Below are 15,995 nucleotides of genomic sequence, written 5' to 3'. Positions count from 1 at the left end.
ATTGTAAGAGGTCTTCTTTCAGGCCACAGGTGAGATGCAGCCAATTTTTAAACTTTTTTTAAACTACGAGCTCCAGAACCAGACTCAGAAGTTTAATTTGGCATGATTACTGCCAGGTGAAGTAGCAAAACCTCTCTCCAGCTCTTAGTCCATGCTTCCTTGTTTGCACATTTAAAGAGCACTAAGCTTTATGCCATGGCTTTGCAAAAGTTGCCTACACGGACCTGCTTCATCAGCATGATTCCTAAACCTTTCACAATCCATTCATACAGTCCCTTCCTGAACTTTAGCTGTAAAGGACAGATTTCTAATAGCCTAGACACTGATTTCTAGTAAATGCTCTACCAAGTCCAGTTGCCATAACTGGATGTCTTCTATGTTGAATCTTACTATGTCTGGTGCTTTAATCTCTAGAAGAAAGCTCCAGAGAAAGCTTAGCTCAGGCAAGGCCTAGTTCTGGAGATACTTACAAGCATAGAGTGGACCTATTTAACTAGATTCATAACTGGAGCAGTTTAGCTCAATTTTTAGAAAAAATTGGTATGAATCTCTCCAAAATTAAAATTAAAAGATCATTGACTGGTCTTGCGGATATTTGCCTGAGCTTTCTGTTCCTTAAACTTCTAATCAATATAACGAGTATACAAATATTTATCTTTATAAGTACTTTTCATTAAAAGCTAATTATAGTATACTTCTGCAATTAATTATTATCTGCTTTAAGTAGATACCTTACAAGATTATACTTAATAAAGAGAATCAGTCATTCTCACACTCTGCAGGCTGGGAATTGTTTTAAAGATAAGTTTAATTCCAGTTAAACAAGATGTACTGTAAATGTTCCCTTATACATTCATTTGACATCCAGGCCTCTAGAGAACTTTTTGCTCTTTTTCCACGTTGCTCTGCATCCATTTTACTTCCCCTCTAGCCATCCATTACAAAGAAGAATTGGGTTGCTGTGATCAGACACCACTGCTGCAGTGCTACCCTGAGCAATCTGTTTCTCCAGCACACAGGTTTAATTCTGGTTGTTTATTGACTTTCTCTGGGTTTCGCAGAACACCTCCTTCTGGATGACTGCAGACTGACTGCACTGCCAGCCAGAGGCATGGGTCTGGATGAGGCAGAAGGAAGCCTGTCCCTATGGGTAAGGACCCAGCAGCATCACAAATATGTCAGAATCCATGGTGAATTACACAAATAGTTAGTAACAGGTTAAATTTTCTTTTCAAAAATCATCAAAAATTGGATCATCAAAATGAACATGATAATGCATAGAAGAAATAGCATATACAAGACTGAATGATTTTTGGTGTCTTAGTTATCACAGTAGGAAAAAAATAATTGAAAATCAGCATTTATCTTTCTCCAACTTGTTAGCTCATGTATTGAAAGCTTTTTAACCAATGAAACAGTCAGTTCTAATTTATATGCTCCACTTAGAAGAAATACCAGTTGTGAATGAAACCTAAAACAAACAGGGTTACTACCTCCTTATTACCACCTGTCCTTAAAGGGTTAGAAAAGAGAGTGGTAATAATGTTTGAGCATGTTTAAATTGCAGCTAAGGAGACACAGGTTCCATTTTTTTGCCACTGCAGATAAGATCCAAAAGAATTAATCTGTGGAGAGACACAAGAATATCTCACCTTCTAAAGTCAATTACTTCCACAGAGAGAAGTTGTTATAACAAAAGCTTTCTGCTTTCAAAGTGTGAAATCAACCTTCAACTGCACACATCTGCAAAAGGGAAAAAAAAAAAAAATCATTAAATTACCAGACTGGTGTTACAGATTTAATACAATAATAATAATAAAAAAAAAAAAATCTACATTTCATTATAAACAGTTTAGAATAATTTCCATACTTAATCATCTAAATCTTGCTTCAGTTTTTAAATCAATGGTTTACTCACTGTACAACATGGCAAAATCAAGGAGCACAGTACTTGTTAAGGCTCACAGGCAATTGATTGACATCAAAGGGCCCTCCTAGACATTTCCCCGAGATTTCAGATATATAAATGCACTTTGAAATGAAGCTGTGATCCCAAAGCAAAAAGAGAAATCATAAAGAAACCAAGGTATTTTCTTGATTACTGCTCAGCATTTTTTTGTAGATGGAAACAAGACCCAGAAGCTTGTCTTTCAGCTGTTTGATTCTTTGATGCAGGGTAATGGTAATAAGATTTTATGGCAAAGGGGCAAAAGTTATAAATAAATAAATAAATAAATAAAGGACAATAAAAATGATCCACTGGCATCAGGACAGCATACATTATTTTGGTTTTGTTACTGTTGATTTCTTTTTTACAAAAGCAAACAGTTTTATTGTTTCAATATCTGAAAGACGAGATGCTGTCAGATAGGCTGCTCACATGAATGTAGAGACTAGGTCTACCATGGTGTGGTGTGACAGTATATGCAAAACAAACTGTAAAACAGTAGTAGAGCTTTTACACTCCAGCTGTTACATTATACATCTGACCACACTGTACATCTTTGATTGAGCAGGGGAAAATAACAGTATTTATATTGTGGAAAAAAAACAAACAAACAAACAACAACAAAAAAAAACAACTGTTGTGGAATTTTGAGGGAACTTTTACATTAAATACTCTAATAATGTTCAGAACTTGTTCACCTGGTACTCTTTGAATAAAAATAAATAAATTATAATAATTAAAATTTGATTAAAATACTTGATTGAAATACTGGTTTTAAGAATCTAAATCATTTGGATATAAATCCTGAAGCAGTATAAGAAAGTGAAATTGTCTGGACAGTTGAAAGATAAATATTTAATTGTTCCTCACTTGTCATTTGACAAGCAAAGTTAACATTTTCTGTCTTTTTAAAGATATTATTGCATTTGTTAAAGGCCCATTGGCTTCTTTGTTGTGTGGTTCTGTTTACTAGTGATGCACTATACGTTAAAAGGTCTGAAATCTGTTGCAAAGCATTTATGCCCAGAAGTCACATTTATACCCTTTCAGTCCAACATATCTCATGAAACAAATCAAATTGACGTAATAGACTTTGTAAAAAAAAAAAAAGTGAAAATATAGAAGGACTTTTTCCTCATTAATACAAAAGAAACTACTTCTGACATATAAAAATGTCATTTTTGTGCCTCTTGTTTAAGATGTGTAAACAACAAAGTAATCTTGAATCGTACACTGTTTCTGGTAGAAATGAAAGCCAAGTGGCCAATTTGAGCCATTTTATGTCTTTCAGATGAATAGCTGTGAGGAACATCCTTTGAGGCAGACAAATGATCTGAGACAATTCCCAAAAGGTATGATTATATATAAGCACCTGCTTGCTGTTATGATGATTCAGTCAAGAACAATTGTGAATGCTTTTATGAGTTCTGCAAAGTTATTAACCTCAGCAGAGTGCAAACCAGTCTTTTCTTAAGTGTCACAGTTCTGAAAAACCTCCAGCAACTCTCATGTTTAATATGATGAGAAAGTCTTTGTTTATTGGACTACCTAGTCCAGAAGAACAAACTTCAGACTGCCAGACTACAAAGACAGGGGTAATCAGAGAACCTGTAAGTGGATGAAACTGGAAATTGAAATGAGTCTAAATCCAATAAATATTGAATCTGTGAAAGGCCTTTTCTAGTACTCTTTGTTATCTGAGCTGCTGAAACTTAGTTTGACTACCTCCTGGCAGAGTTTCTTTTCAGATTCAGATTTTCAGATGTTCAGCAAAGTGGGCAAAGACTGTATAGCATGGGGTCCAGATTTACTTCAGCTTTAGTCACAGGATCACAAAAATAATAATGAAAAAAATGTAGTGAGAGTAACATGACATCAAGAGGCCCTTAACATGCATGTGTTTTCGATGCCATGACAATTAGACAAATATGGAGCATGAAAGGAAAAAAAAGGAATGTTAGTAGTGCCTATGTGCAAGATCGGCTATTAAGAAGGCTTAAATACTAGTGTGCAACAGCACATCCTGCCTTTGACTTTTCAAAATCAAAGACATTAAAGAGGGAAAGGCAACATTGTGTGGGTATGAATAATGGACCTTTACACTTTATGGAGACAGAAATTATGAACATATAATGAGATTAGAGTTTCTTTACAGAAAACATTATGGAAATGAATGTAGTTTAACCACAGTCCACATTAAAATGCCATGTAGCAAGTTTTGTACAAAATAGATAATATAATAAGTAGGAATATGTAATTGACATAAAAACTTTATTATGGATTTTGTTTCTTGATGCCTTTATTTCAAAGCCAGTGAGCAGAGAGACAGTGGGATGTCATCATGAATAGCATTAGCCCATCATGAGCAAAGTTTCACTGTGAACAGAACTCCTGAGGATGCAACAGTTGTGTTACAGCCCCAACTTAACTGAAGGGAAACATAAAATAATCAAAGTCAGGACCTTCTATTCTTTGATCACTGATCTCCAGATTCATTAGGAATTTTTTCAGAGCTTCAAATATCAAACACTTGTACAGGAAGAATTTATGCATATGTAATCATGTATTTTTCTTCTTTGTGGTAGATCATGGCTATTAAGTTGCTGGACATCTCAGCTCTACACATTTACCTACAGTACAAGAAACTTTCCCATGTTTCATCAATGTTCCCATTGATAGCTGTGCATGTAATTTAATTCGACAAATAATATTCTCATAGGCCTCATCAGATAAAAAGCTCTTGTCTACAGAACAGCATAACCTAAATCAGCATAGCATTAGAACATGAGAACATTTATGTCCATTTTGCTACAATGTTAGTACACAGATAAACCAGGTTTTGGTTCAGTGATGACCACCTGGTCTCCTAGTCATACTGAATGAGTGAAGAGTGATTAGCAGAAAGAGTTATTTGGTGTGTTCCATTATCACTCTTTTGCCTCTTTGGCTTCATTGCAGTAGCAGAAGCTGAAATCTGCCCTGCCATGGCCGCTTTTCCCACCCTCCTTTTTCTTTCTGCACTTTTCAAACTTGGTAGGACAAAGACTGATGCTAGCATCATCCAGATCAATGATGCTTTCCAAATGCATTGAGTTGAGTGTGTAAAATTCCTCACGTCAGCCTGCACTTTGTAGCGTACATAACCTTGATTGACATATGTGAAGTGGTTCAGTGAGCTGTGATCAACTACGGATTAATCTGATCTTGTGTTTCATGCACAGATGAAGGGGTTGGATAAGGGAAGTCAGTTTTTTTTCTGCTTATTTTTGTTTTTTATTAGTGGAAATATCTGTCTTGTTTGCAAATGCTGTTGGTAGAGAGCTAGATATTGACCATTTCTCCTGAGTTGCATAATAGGCATGGAAGAAAAGAATTTATCTGCCTGTGGTTTGCTGCTCTTCCAGTCTGAGGCCATGCTTGGCTGCTGCACTGTGCAGCAGCCAAGCCCTCAGACAGATCTGTCCAGCCAGCAACTGCTCATACACCAAACCCCTGCTCACACACCAAACCCCTGCACTTGGAGCAATGTCTGTTCTCCATCACTGAAGACTGGCTGAAATGTGTGAAAATATACCAAATCTAGTGTTAATCTTGCTAGTTTGTGTTCAGGTGCAGCAAAGATGTGTCAACACTGGGTATGGCTCTTCAAGTAAGAGCTCACACTCTCTGGCAGGTTTGCCAAGGGTTTCAATGTTGAAATTCATGGCACCATCTCTTCATTTATTGGCCAGTGGAGTTAGATTAAATCTAGCTTGGCTTTGTGCCTAAAAGCAATGCATTCATTACTTGTTGCAATGTAACTTTATTCCTATGGGGTGGAAACACTTTCAACTTGAGCAACTAGTTCATCTGAGGTCGATATAACTGCTGCTCACAATGAAGAAATAATCCACCAGCTTTAGGCACAGCCTAAAAAGTTTAGAAAGTTTTAAAAGTCTAAAAAGTTTAGGCACAGCCTAAATTTTTGTGCATTCTTACTTTCTTACTTTCCTCTTGCCTCAATTTCTGCTCTGTGCTCAAAAGAGCAGTCACATTTTTCTGTAAACAAAGTGAAAATATCCCAGAACAAGTCAATTTATCAAGCGCTAAGAACGACTGGACATGGCTCTTTGATACGAATGATACAGCACCACTTTGGATACAGTTGATGTGTTTGGTGAAGTTTGCAAAAACCTTGCTGTAGATCTACCCACGTGCCAGGATCAATTCTTGAGTTACTGTCTATAGTCAGGCCTTGATTCCAACATATGCACCCAGAACTAGTGAGGAATGACTCTGATAAAATATTATGTCAGTTGCAATTGTTGGCTTACTAAGATGTTTGGGAAAAATAAATAAAAATAAAAACAACCAAAAAAAAGGGGGGATTTTACAAAATATTCACCAAAAAAAAAAGAAAACACACACACACAAACTCTTAAACACATGATATCTGTTTAAAAGAAATTTCCAGATTCAAGTCGTTGCCTGCAGCTGTGTCCTAAAAAGTTGGCTATTTTGCAGAGGATATTTCTCTAACATCATTTTCTAAATGCAAGGTAAAAATGGCTAAAATCAGAATAGTAATTGTAGGGTCAGAAAGCTGTTTCCCACTTAGTATTGAACACATATAGGTGCAAAAGGTTGGAGGGGTTCAATAGCTGATTTTAGCCCTTTTTTTTAGGCAGGGATGGGGGTAGGGGAGAAATTTTGGAGCATATTAGCTCTAAATAATCCCAGATTTTGGATCCAAGACTTGTTTTAAAGAGAGCAAAGTAATTGCAGTTTTCCAGTTAACTTTATTCTATACATGTAAGCTTTAACCTTCACTTTATTTGCTGAATGGGTGGGTCATGACTCATCGACATAATCTCTTCAAAGTCTGCCAGCCTGGGTGCCTTCCCTAATGATATTGCTTGTTTTGTGCATTGATACAGTGACAGTTGAGAAAAATGCTTATTCTTTGAAAGGTCAGTGTACAGCTTAATCTACATCAGAGCAATCACTTTCTGCAAAGCCTATTGCTGAAACATAGATTTTAACCTTTTTACATCTCAACTTTTCAGTTTTCTTTTCATTTACTGTGCTCTGGACTGACATACCAGCTATTTGACGTTAAAGTTTGAATTCCTCTCTCCAAAATGGTAAGTTTGGTAAGGTCAGGATTATATCTGTTCTTCCTTATCCTCAAGAGTATTTTAATGAAAGACCAGCATTACACAGCTCAGTGCTAAAAGGATTTTAGAAATTGCAGAGTACAGCATTCCCAACTCCATTTTATGAGGAGAATCAAAGCCAAAAGTGCTCTGATTTTTCACTACAAATACTACTTTACATCCTGTCATGACTGGACAAAACCTTGAGAGGTCTTTCAGTCTTGCCACCTGCAGTATTGTTTTGCTGCAATTTTCCATCAAGTTCTAGTCAGTAAGTAAATCAAGGCAGAACTGAACTTGCTCAGTACAGAGTATGCAACCAGCATTGCTGGTAACTACATTAAATTAACACTGGTCTGCATTAAGGTTTTTAAGACAGAATTGTGCTGTTGCAAGTACTTCAGGCAACGTGAACAAACACACACACAAACAGAAGGAATACATACTGTTGGAAAAACAGTCTTTTGATTTTGAAAGTTTTTTCAAGATAACTAGAGAAATTATTCAGGTGGGACAGATGTAGAGGTACAAACATCTAATAAGACAATCAGTAGAAAGGCAGTGAACCAAATAGAATCCTACCATATGACTCTACTGAAATTTATTGTGTGAATTAAATAATATAGTTCAAAACCTTTCTACATCACTTTACTATTCTCCCTTGGCACAAGAGAATGAATTAGACAGCTGTCACCTTGTCTGTAAATAATGTTCAAAGCTAATTTCTTTGAAGAAGTTCCTTTATGTGCACTTCAGTAAGATGAATGTAGATAATTAAATATTAAGATATTTAAATCAAGTTGAATATAGTCCACAGCCAAAGTAAATTACTACCTTGTACCGAATCTTTATCGCATGAATCTGCTTGTTTTGTTTTGCTTTGTCTTACTCTATTCAGAAAGCAATACCAAGGCATTATCACTAGTTTTGGTTACAGTGTTCAGATGACATCCTCTTTTCTGTCACACTGCCAGTTTTTTTCCCTGACTTGTATACTGCCTGACTTGATGTGAGGTGCGAGAGGTGAGGATCACATTCCGATGCTCAATTGCATTCTCTGCTTTGTACCCCCAACAAGTTACTGAGCAAAGTACTTCTGAGGTCAGGGAAACAACCAGAAGCAATGCTCACTATGCAAACAGCAAAGCCAGGGAGAAAGATGACCACAAGTCCTGATGGAAACACCAGAAAGTTCTATTAAGAAAGTTCTTCAAGATAGTTTAATGCCCATCAAGGCAATGGTCTGATGCATTAAGATGAGGCATGCTGTGTATTTGTTTTAGCAGGAGGAGATGGTGAGCTAGATGCACCAGAACTGAGCCCCTGCCCCCAGCTGTGATATACCATTGAGCTATGTTCACTAGATTTATTGCTTACTAGTCAAAAATGTATGTTACATTAAAAGCAATACAATACATTAACTGATTGGGAAATTGTTTGGTATGAACTTAGTAAATCAAATATGGTTACTTTTTATTCTATGAATTTTATGCTACGTTCTTAAGCATTCGCAGACTAAGATATTTTAGAGCCACAAATCATTTGTAGCCATCATCAGCCTACAAACATGACCTGGCTTTACAGGGAACCAGGCATCCATAGCTACCTAAAGTAAAATTTAATTCATACTTATGATGTTAGTATGAAAATGTTGGGAGGAGAAAGGTGGGCACATGTGTAAGCTCTCAATTGTAGCAGCACTGCATGGAGGTGAGAACAGCAGAGCTGTCCAAAAGTGGCACTGTTTTTCCTTACTTCCAAGCTGTTTGGTGCACCATACGTTGTTATGTCAAGTCATCCCACATGCAGGCTGGTTTCGTTTGATTTTTAAGAGTCTCACACTCCCTGGGTCAGGAGAACACTGCCAAAAATATATATTTGTCAGTGACAAGAGAGAGACTCCTCTCCATTTGCATTCCCTTTCTGTACCTGCAGCCCATAGTTTAATGGAGGGGATTGAAAGTGGGTAGTGTATGGGGATGGTGAAAAATAAAAGCTTGTATAGAAACAAACAAACAAAAAGGCTATATTCCTTAACGGCTCAATTCCAGACTTCCTAATAATAAAATATGTTTAATTGGATATTGTTCTAGTAAGGAAGATGTAGCATCATTTTGGAATGGCATCGCTCCACTGCAACACATTTGCAGCCTTTCAATTTCAGTAATTAAGTTATTTATTGGAGAACTACTCTATAAATTCCCCCCAAACAGGCTGTAAAGAACAAAATATCTCTATACATAGTGTGTGAGTGATTTATAGGGACCAGTCACCTTTAAGCTATGTAGCAAAATAATGATTCCTTCAAGTTAGATGGCTAGTTTTAGCGACATGTATACTAAACAGTTGCCATGTAATACTTCCCTGTAAACTGATACATGGCAAGTTGTCATTGCTCTTTGCAGTATAAAAATTGTGACAAACATACTGAAAGAATTATTTTTTTTCTCTTTTAGCTGACTGTTCTTTCAGAATTGTGAGGGGAATATCAAGCATGTTTGTAATTAAAGATAACACACAATTCTGTGTTATCATTTTACCTACAAAACCCCAGGGTAAAACAGCTTTAGCATGAAAAGAAACACACATGGAGCTGCTGATGGGATATTCTCTGCTTGAAGTATGGCTTAGAGAGAAGAAAAAATTTGAGCACAGATCCTAACAATAGAAAAATAAATGGGATTCCATCTTATGCCTCTGTCTGCTCGGTATTCTCATATAATAGCTATCTCCAAACAAAGTGACACAATAAAACTTTTTGTGGGCCTCCATTACCTGCTGTTATCATCTTGGAAGACAGGACTGCCTGTAAAGCACTGTCTGCAATGGTCAGCAAACCTTTTTAATGTGTGGAGTCTTTCAGGTATTCACCTTCCACAAAGGTTAGGCCAAGGCAGTGAGAAGGTCTTCTGCTGACTCCTGTGGACACCTGTAAGTGCCTGAGACAATACAAAAATGTGTGCTTTTAGGAAAACATTAGACTGGCATGCAAAGCATGCAAATTAGCCCTGAAAAGCAGCACTGAGGTGTTAATGTCTTCCAAACAGCATACATTTTACCAAGAAATTTTAACGGAAGATAACATGATTAAGATTTGTTTTTTCCACAGAAACTGATGAAAATTCTTGAGTATTTTTCAGCAAATAGTAACATGTAGTAGACATGCTATGTCTGTTCTGGTGATCTGCCTGAGACATCAGTCTGCAATCCAGATGTTGCCCTGTTTTCAGTTGTATATAGGCTCTTGAGACCTCGTTCTTTGGTAGAAGCAAGGTTGCATGACATGTCTCAGGAACGAGCCCTTGGTTCTTTCCAACTTAGAAATCAGACCAGCTCTTCTTATAAATAAGGATCATCTCACCACTGTTACCTCTCACTCTTCCCAAGTTAAATAATCATAGGTGTCTGGTTTCCTAAATCTACTAAATTTACTAATCTTACTAATCTACTAAATTTACTAAATCATGACCCTGGATTTAATTTTTTTCAGAACTTTGGAATATTTAGATAAGAATTTTTCTTCTGATCAATCTTTATATACTAATAAAACATGTCCCACAGTTTTGGCAGTTATGGAAGCAACCTCCATACCTATGCCTTAACTGGAAAAACTGAGCACCAGTTCATTACACTCCAATTTATTAACAAGCCTCAGTAACCCCCAATGGGAACCAGGCACAGGTTTTCACAGGAGCGTGGAAAAACATTTTGAGAACACAATAACAATCTGGTATGTGACATCTTTTTAGACACTATAATGGAAAAGACCGTGGCAATTTTATGTGGACTTTATGGAAAATAATGAACTATAGAAAATGTATGAGTAGAGCACTGTCAATGAAACTCTGCAATCAGATTATTTTTCTCCCAGGCTCTAACTCCTGCTTCATGATGCATAGCATATATCACAACCTAGTATTTCCCAGTAGAGCCCATAACAGTGAGAACTATTGATTAAATGTTAACCCCTTGACTTGAAAAGTTGAAATTTCACAAAGTGCATCCTGTTACCAGCCATGGTAATATGTCAGAAAGATCAACAATTCCAAACAGTTGCTGCAACATGAATCTTTATTTGTTGATTGGAATTTAAATTAAAATAGTTGATGCTTACTTTCACTATATATAGTAGTAAAACAAGTGCGCTTTAAAACATAGTATTGGATACTCTGTATGCAATTTAAGCATACGCGTGCACATGTATATATTTAGGTAGTAGTGTTAGAATATCAAATTAACAAATTGCAAATTACTAAAGAATAAATATCAATCATCAATCTGTTTATGCAACTCAATATACTGTTATGCTAAAATGTGTATGTGTGTTTTCAGCCACTCACCACATTAAAATTGGCAGTTTCTGATAATTGGTTATTTGCATATGTAATTATGGGATTTGCACACAAACTGTAAGTGTATAAATGTGCATTTCTTTCTAACCTTACAGTAAGTTAGTTTACTCTGAATTTCTTCATTGGTTTTCTTTCTGAAATTCAGCTTCTTTCCTAACATTTTTTTTTCCTAAAACCTTGACATCTTATCTGTAAGACAAACTCACATGTTTTCATTTTTTTCTGATGAAATATTTATGAGAAGTAGGATTTTCTTTATCTGAAGAAAATATATAATTTAAGTCAGAAAACGTTCAGCTCCTACAAGCATAATTGGCAAATTTAGAAATAGGCAATTCTCAAAATATTCATTCAGATGAAAATCTCTGGGGTTCACACAGCAGAGTAAAAACCTCAAGGTTAAAAATACTGGAATTCTCTGTAATGCATTCTCTGGGTGGATACTTTTGACTTCATGACACAATGATTTTATTCACAGTGTCTTATACTAAGAATGCTGTTAAGAGAGAGGGCTTCAATCTAAATACATGAAGTTTTGGAGATTTTAGAACTGGGTCAAAACTTTGTAGTTTTGTCCATTCACTGGGTTATTTACATATTTATTTTTTTGTTTGCTTGTTTGTTTTTACTGCATAAGAAAATAATATTGATTGTAAGCATTGCTATTAGTTTCATTAGTGCTCTAGACACTGACACTTGAAGACATTTAGATGCTTTCTTTCACTAGTGGTTACCTCTTAAATATATCAGAGGATAGATGAGTCTACATTTCCCAATGGCACCAAATAAAGACACAGCATAATGAATCAGTGTGTAAAGCATTGTTGTATCTGCCTTAGAAATATTTGTAGAACATTCTAAAAACATCTTCAGCAACACACTGTCTCAGTCAGAGCCTCTATACATCAAATACATGTTTATGTAGTAACCTATAAGGTTACTCCTTTGGAAAGTCCTTACCATGTTGTAGTTAATAGCAACAATATGATGGCTTTCATTTATCAGGAGCAGTATAAAACCCAGACACTGTACTAAATAAGGTGGGAAGATAGGACAAGTCCTCCAGAGTTGTACTTTCCATTACAGGGGTGTTCCACTGTAGTGAATTTTATGAAGTTGGGATTTTATGCAGTGTGCTTTTGATTTCTTATTTTTTATCTATATCTATTCAATCAACCACTTTAATTTACTCTCTGGGCAGGCTGCTAGTTACTGAGTGACAAGTTGCCAGTGCTTGCAAACAGGACACAGCAATATTCATCATAGAGAAAAGATATGCCTTGAAATGCTTTCTGCATACCCCACAATGTATTTCTTGGGTATGGCGTTTATTTTTGACACTACAGAAAGGAGAAGATAGTAGTCAGATGTCCTTTTACATTTTTAGGAGTCTCGGTATGTTGCTCATAATGATGCAGTGATAACTGAACATTACAAAGGTCCAACTTAATCAATGAACCAATTACAATGAATATCAAATCTATAGGCAAAAATAATTTGTTACCACTACACAAATCCATCTAGAGGCTTTGTTGGAGAAGGTGTCTCAACAGCTTGCTAAAATTCCTTACTGGATTGCTTTAAAACATGAGCTAGCTCATTGCACAAGCAGGGAAATCAGGCAAGTGGTGCCTCAATTCCCTTTGCTCTCCTTTAGTTCTTTGTACAAGGAAATTTTAGGCAGCAGCAGCCACGGTTACAATGCAGCTCCATCCCCCCACCCAAGGTGGTCTGCTGTCACTGGAGCTGCTTGGAGCACTGTCCCTGTACCCACAAGGTGCCAGCCCACCCTGTGGCACCCAGCACCCATCTTTGTCCCAGGCCCAGGTGTTAATTAAGCAAGGTCGGGCTGAGCCCTCAGTGCATGACAGAACTGTAGAGTCATAGAATGGTTTGGGTTGGAAGGGACATTAAAAAAATCATCTAATTCCACCTCCATTCTACCCTCCTCTCCCCTGTGCCACGGTTCACACCAATAAAACAGCCCACAGCATGTAGAAGGCACCGGCAGCACTGGGCTCCTCCCAGAAGAGGGAAACATTAAGTGCTTCCTTTCTATGACACTGCCAGTGGCATGGCCACAGCCACCTCTCTCCCACCATGTAATATGCAAGGTTTAAAGCATGCACACAAGAAGTGGGAAATCTGGGTTTTTAAACATTAGGAAGAAGTTCTTTACTCAGAGGGTGGTCATGAAGCACTGGCACAGGCTGCCCAGAGAAGCTGTGGATGCCCCATCCCTGAAGGTGTTCAAGGCCAGGCTGGATGGGGCTTTGGGCAGCCTTGTCTAGTGGGAGGTGTTGGCAGGGGCTTGGAATTAGATGATCTTTAAGGTTTCCTCCAGTCCAAACCATTCTATAATTCTATAATTCTCTCAGCCACTGGAAAACCAGGTTTTTCCGTTTCCATGGGAAATGTCTTGAGAAGCCCAGAATTTTTCCTGGGAAGTGCCCAGACCATCAGGCTGTAATTCAGATGGGACATTTAGTTCTCCTGCTGAGGCTGTGACGTGAGACAGGTGTGGAAGATTGATGGAGCTGAAAAGAGAAGGTAACAGCCAGGAAGGGGCCTGGTACTCTGAATTCACTGTTCTTATGCTGCAGAAAGCAAAAATACAAATGTGCTCCAGAATTAGACCAATTCATAGACGATGGGCCCATCAGTACCTATTCAGTACAAAGACAGAAACAATTTCATCTTGCTCGGAGAGTCTTCAGATCACTGATTGCTAGGTGAAGATGCATATCAGTAGAAGGATATTTCCACTTTTATTTTCTTTATCATACTCTTACCTGAGCATTGAATCAAAACAGGGGACTGGGTTAGGCAGACTTTAGGTATGAAGCAGAAAGGCTGTTCTACTGGACCTTCTTTTTCAAGGCAGGTAGTTCCAGCTCCCAACACACTTGCATTTTATACTAAACTGTAATTGATAAGAAGGGTAAAGAGTAAGAATAACAACAGAAACAATCCTACAACATCAAGCAAAATCACCAGAGAAACAACTGGGAATGAGGGGACTTAGTTCAACCTTGACACTACGTTAGAACTTAGTGCTCCTGATGTGCTTGCAAATATGCCATTGCATGCCATTTTGGCTAGCTGCAGTTGTGTGATGAACACGTTTGTCACAGGGAACAGAGGACAATACTCATTTCACATAGACCACTAAACATCTGACAGATGATAATGACTTCATGTCACAGATGACCCAAAGGTGAAGGTCTTCACATCTCATTACACAGTCCCTTAGCTGTCCAGTAATCCCAAGTACTCTTTGTCAGGCTCACACTTTTGTGTCAGGTAAGTAAGCTTTTGATCATGCAGAATATCTCTCTCCTTTGGCCTGATCCTTCCTTCAGGACAGGAAGCCCCTCAAGGCTTTTTCAGGTCTGAGCTGCTGTATTTGGAAGGTTATTTTCACTGGCTTGCAAAGCCTGAAGCAGCATCACTAGTCCCAAACACACAGAGCTCTAATTGAAACCATTCCCAGCAGCTCTGTATCTACATATACACATCCTGATTATGACAAAGCTCATGAATAATCACTGGTATGAACTTGTTCCTCATTGTCACAAGTTCAGGATAGCAATGGGGATCCAATTGCATCACCCGATCCCTCTGCATGGCAAAGATGACAAAGTTCCCATTTTCTAAAAATAATTGCATAGCCCAGTGTGAATATGTGCTGCAAAGGACGCCAGGATGACTCACAAGCACGGAGATTATGAAAATGTATTCGTGCTGCAGCATTAGGATTATGACTGAGTGAAGTTGTAAATATTCAGCTTTACTTTAAGTTTCACCTCAGCTCTTCAAACTTCTGGCTAACCCCATTTGATGAATTAACACTGCATTGTTGTGTCCTTAAGCACACAAAAATGTTCCCTTCTAAAAGCTTTTACATGAATGCAGCAAATTTTGCTTTTAGTGCTGTGCTCTCCCTCTCTTGTTAACATATGTGGTTTTCAAAAGAGGAAAATATAAGCCAGGCAATTTCTGTTTTCTGACCCCATGAATCTAAAATGAGATGGTTTCATTGTCTTTCTTTATCCACACTGTAATTGCTGTTCCTGGTATATTTCCAGAATGCACCTCTCTGGGGATTCACACACAATCACAGTATATTAGAATATTTCAATGCTTTTGTTTTCTTCATGGCTTTTGCAATGCTTTTCTTTCATATTCCTGATCTTTGCTGGCACATCCTGGAGTACATCCACTGAAGTCAATGAAGTGTCACTTAATTGTACTCAGCGAGGATTTGATCTGAGACCTTTAGCTTTATCTGTGTTCTATCTGTGATCTATCTAAAAACTTTGCTTTATATTTTACTCCTTTGAAAAGCATAAATGTATACATTTTTATATGCAAATGAAGGTTACATATCAAACACTCAAAATAAAATATAATCAAGCACTCATAAAATTTATGTGATTGAAGACTTTCAGCTGCAATTTTTTTCCTTGATGGTTTTGATTGATAAGGGGTATACATTGCAAAACATTCTAGTACATCTATAAATTATTTTCCAAAAAAATTGTTTTGACAGACTTTTTT

General features: G+C 37.2%; 1 long non-coding RNA gene across 1 annotated transcript in view; it reads right to left on the bottom strand.

The window, feature by feature from the left end:
• Positions 1-1,550: 1,550 nt before the first annotated feature.
• Positions 1,551-15,995, bottom strand: part of LOC309877305 — a 29,684-nt gene continuing 15,239 nt past the window's right edge. The window contains exons 2-3 of the long non-coding RNA XR_014317344.1: positions 14,228-14,358; positions 1,551-1,743 (exon numbers count right to left, since the gene is read on the bottom strand). This is a non-coding gene — a long non-coding RNA (uncharacterized lncRNA). The remainder of the gene's footprint in view (positions 1,744-14,227; positions 14,359-15,995) is intronic.

The sequence above is a fragment of the Aythya marila genome (assembly GCF_965140915.1).
Source record: "Aythya marila genome assembly, chromosome: 4".
NCBI classification, from domain to species: domain Eukaryota; kingdom Metazoa; phylum Chordata; class Aves; order Anseriformes; family Anatidae; genus Aythya; species Aythya marila.
This window is presented reverse-complemented; position numbering and strand designations above follow the sequence as displayed.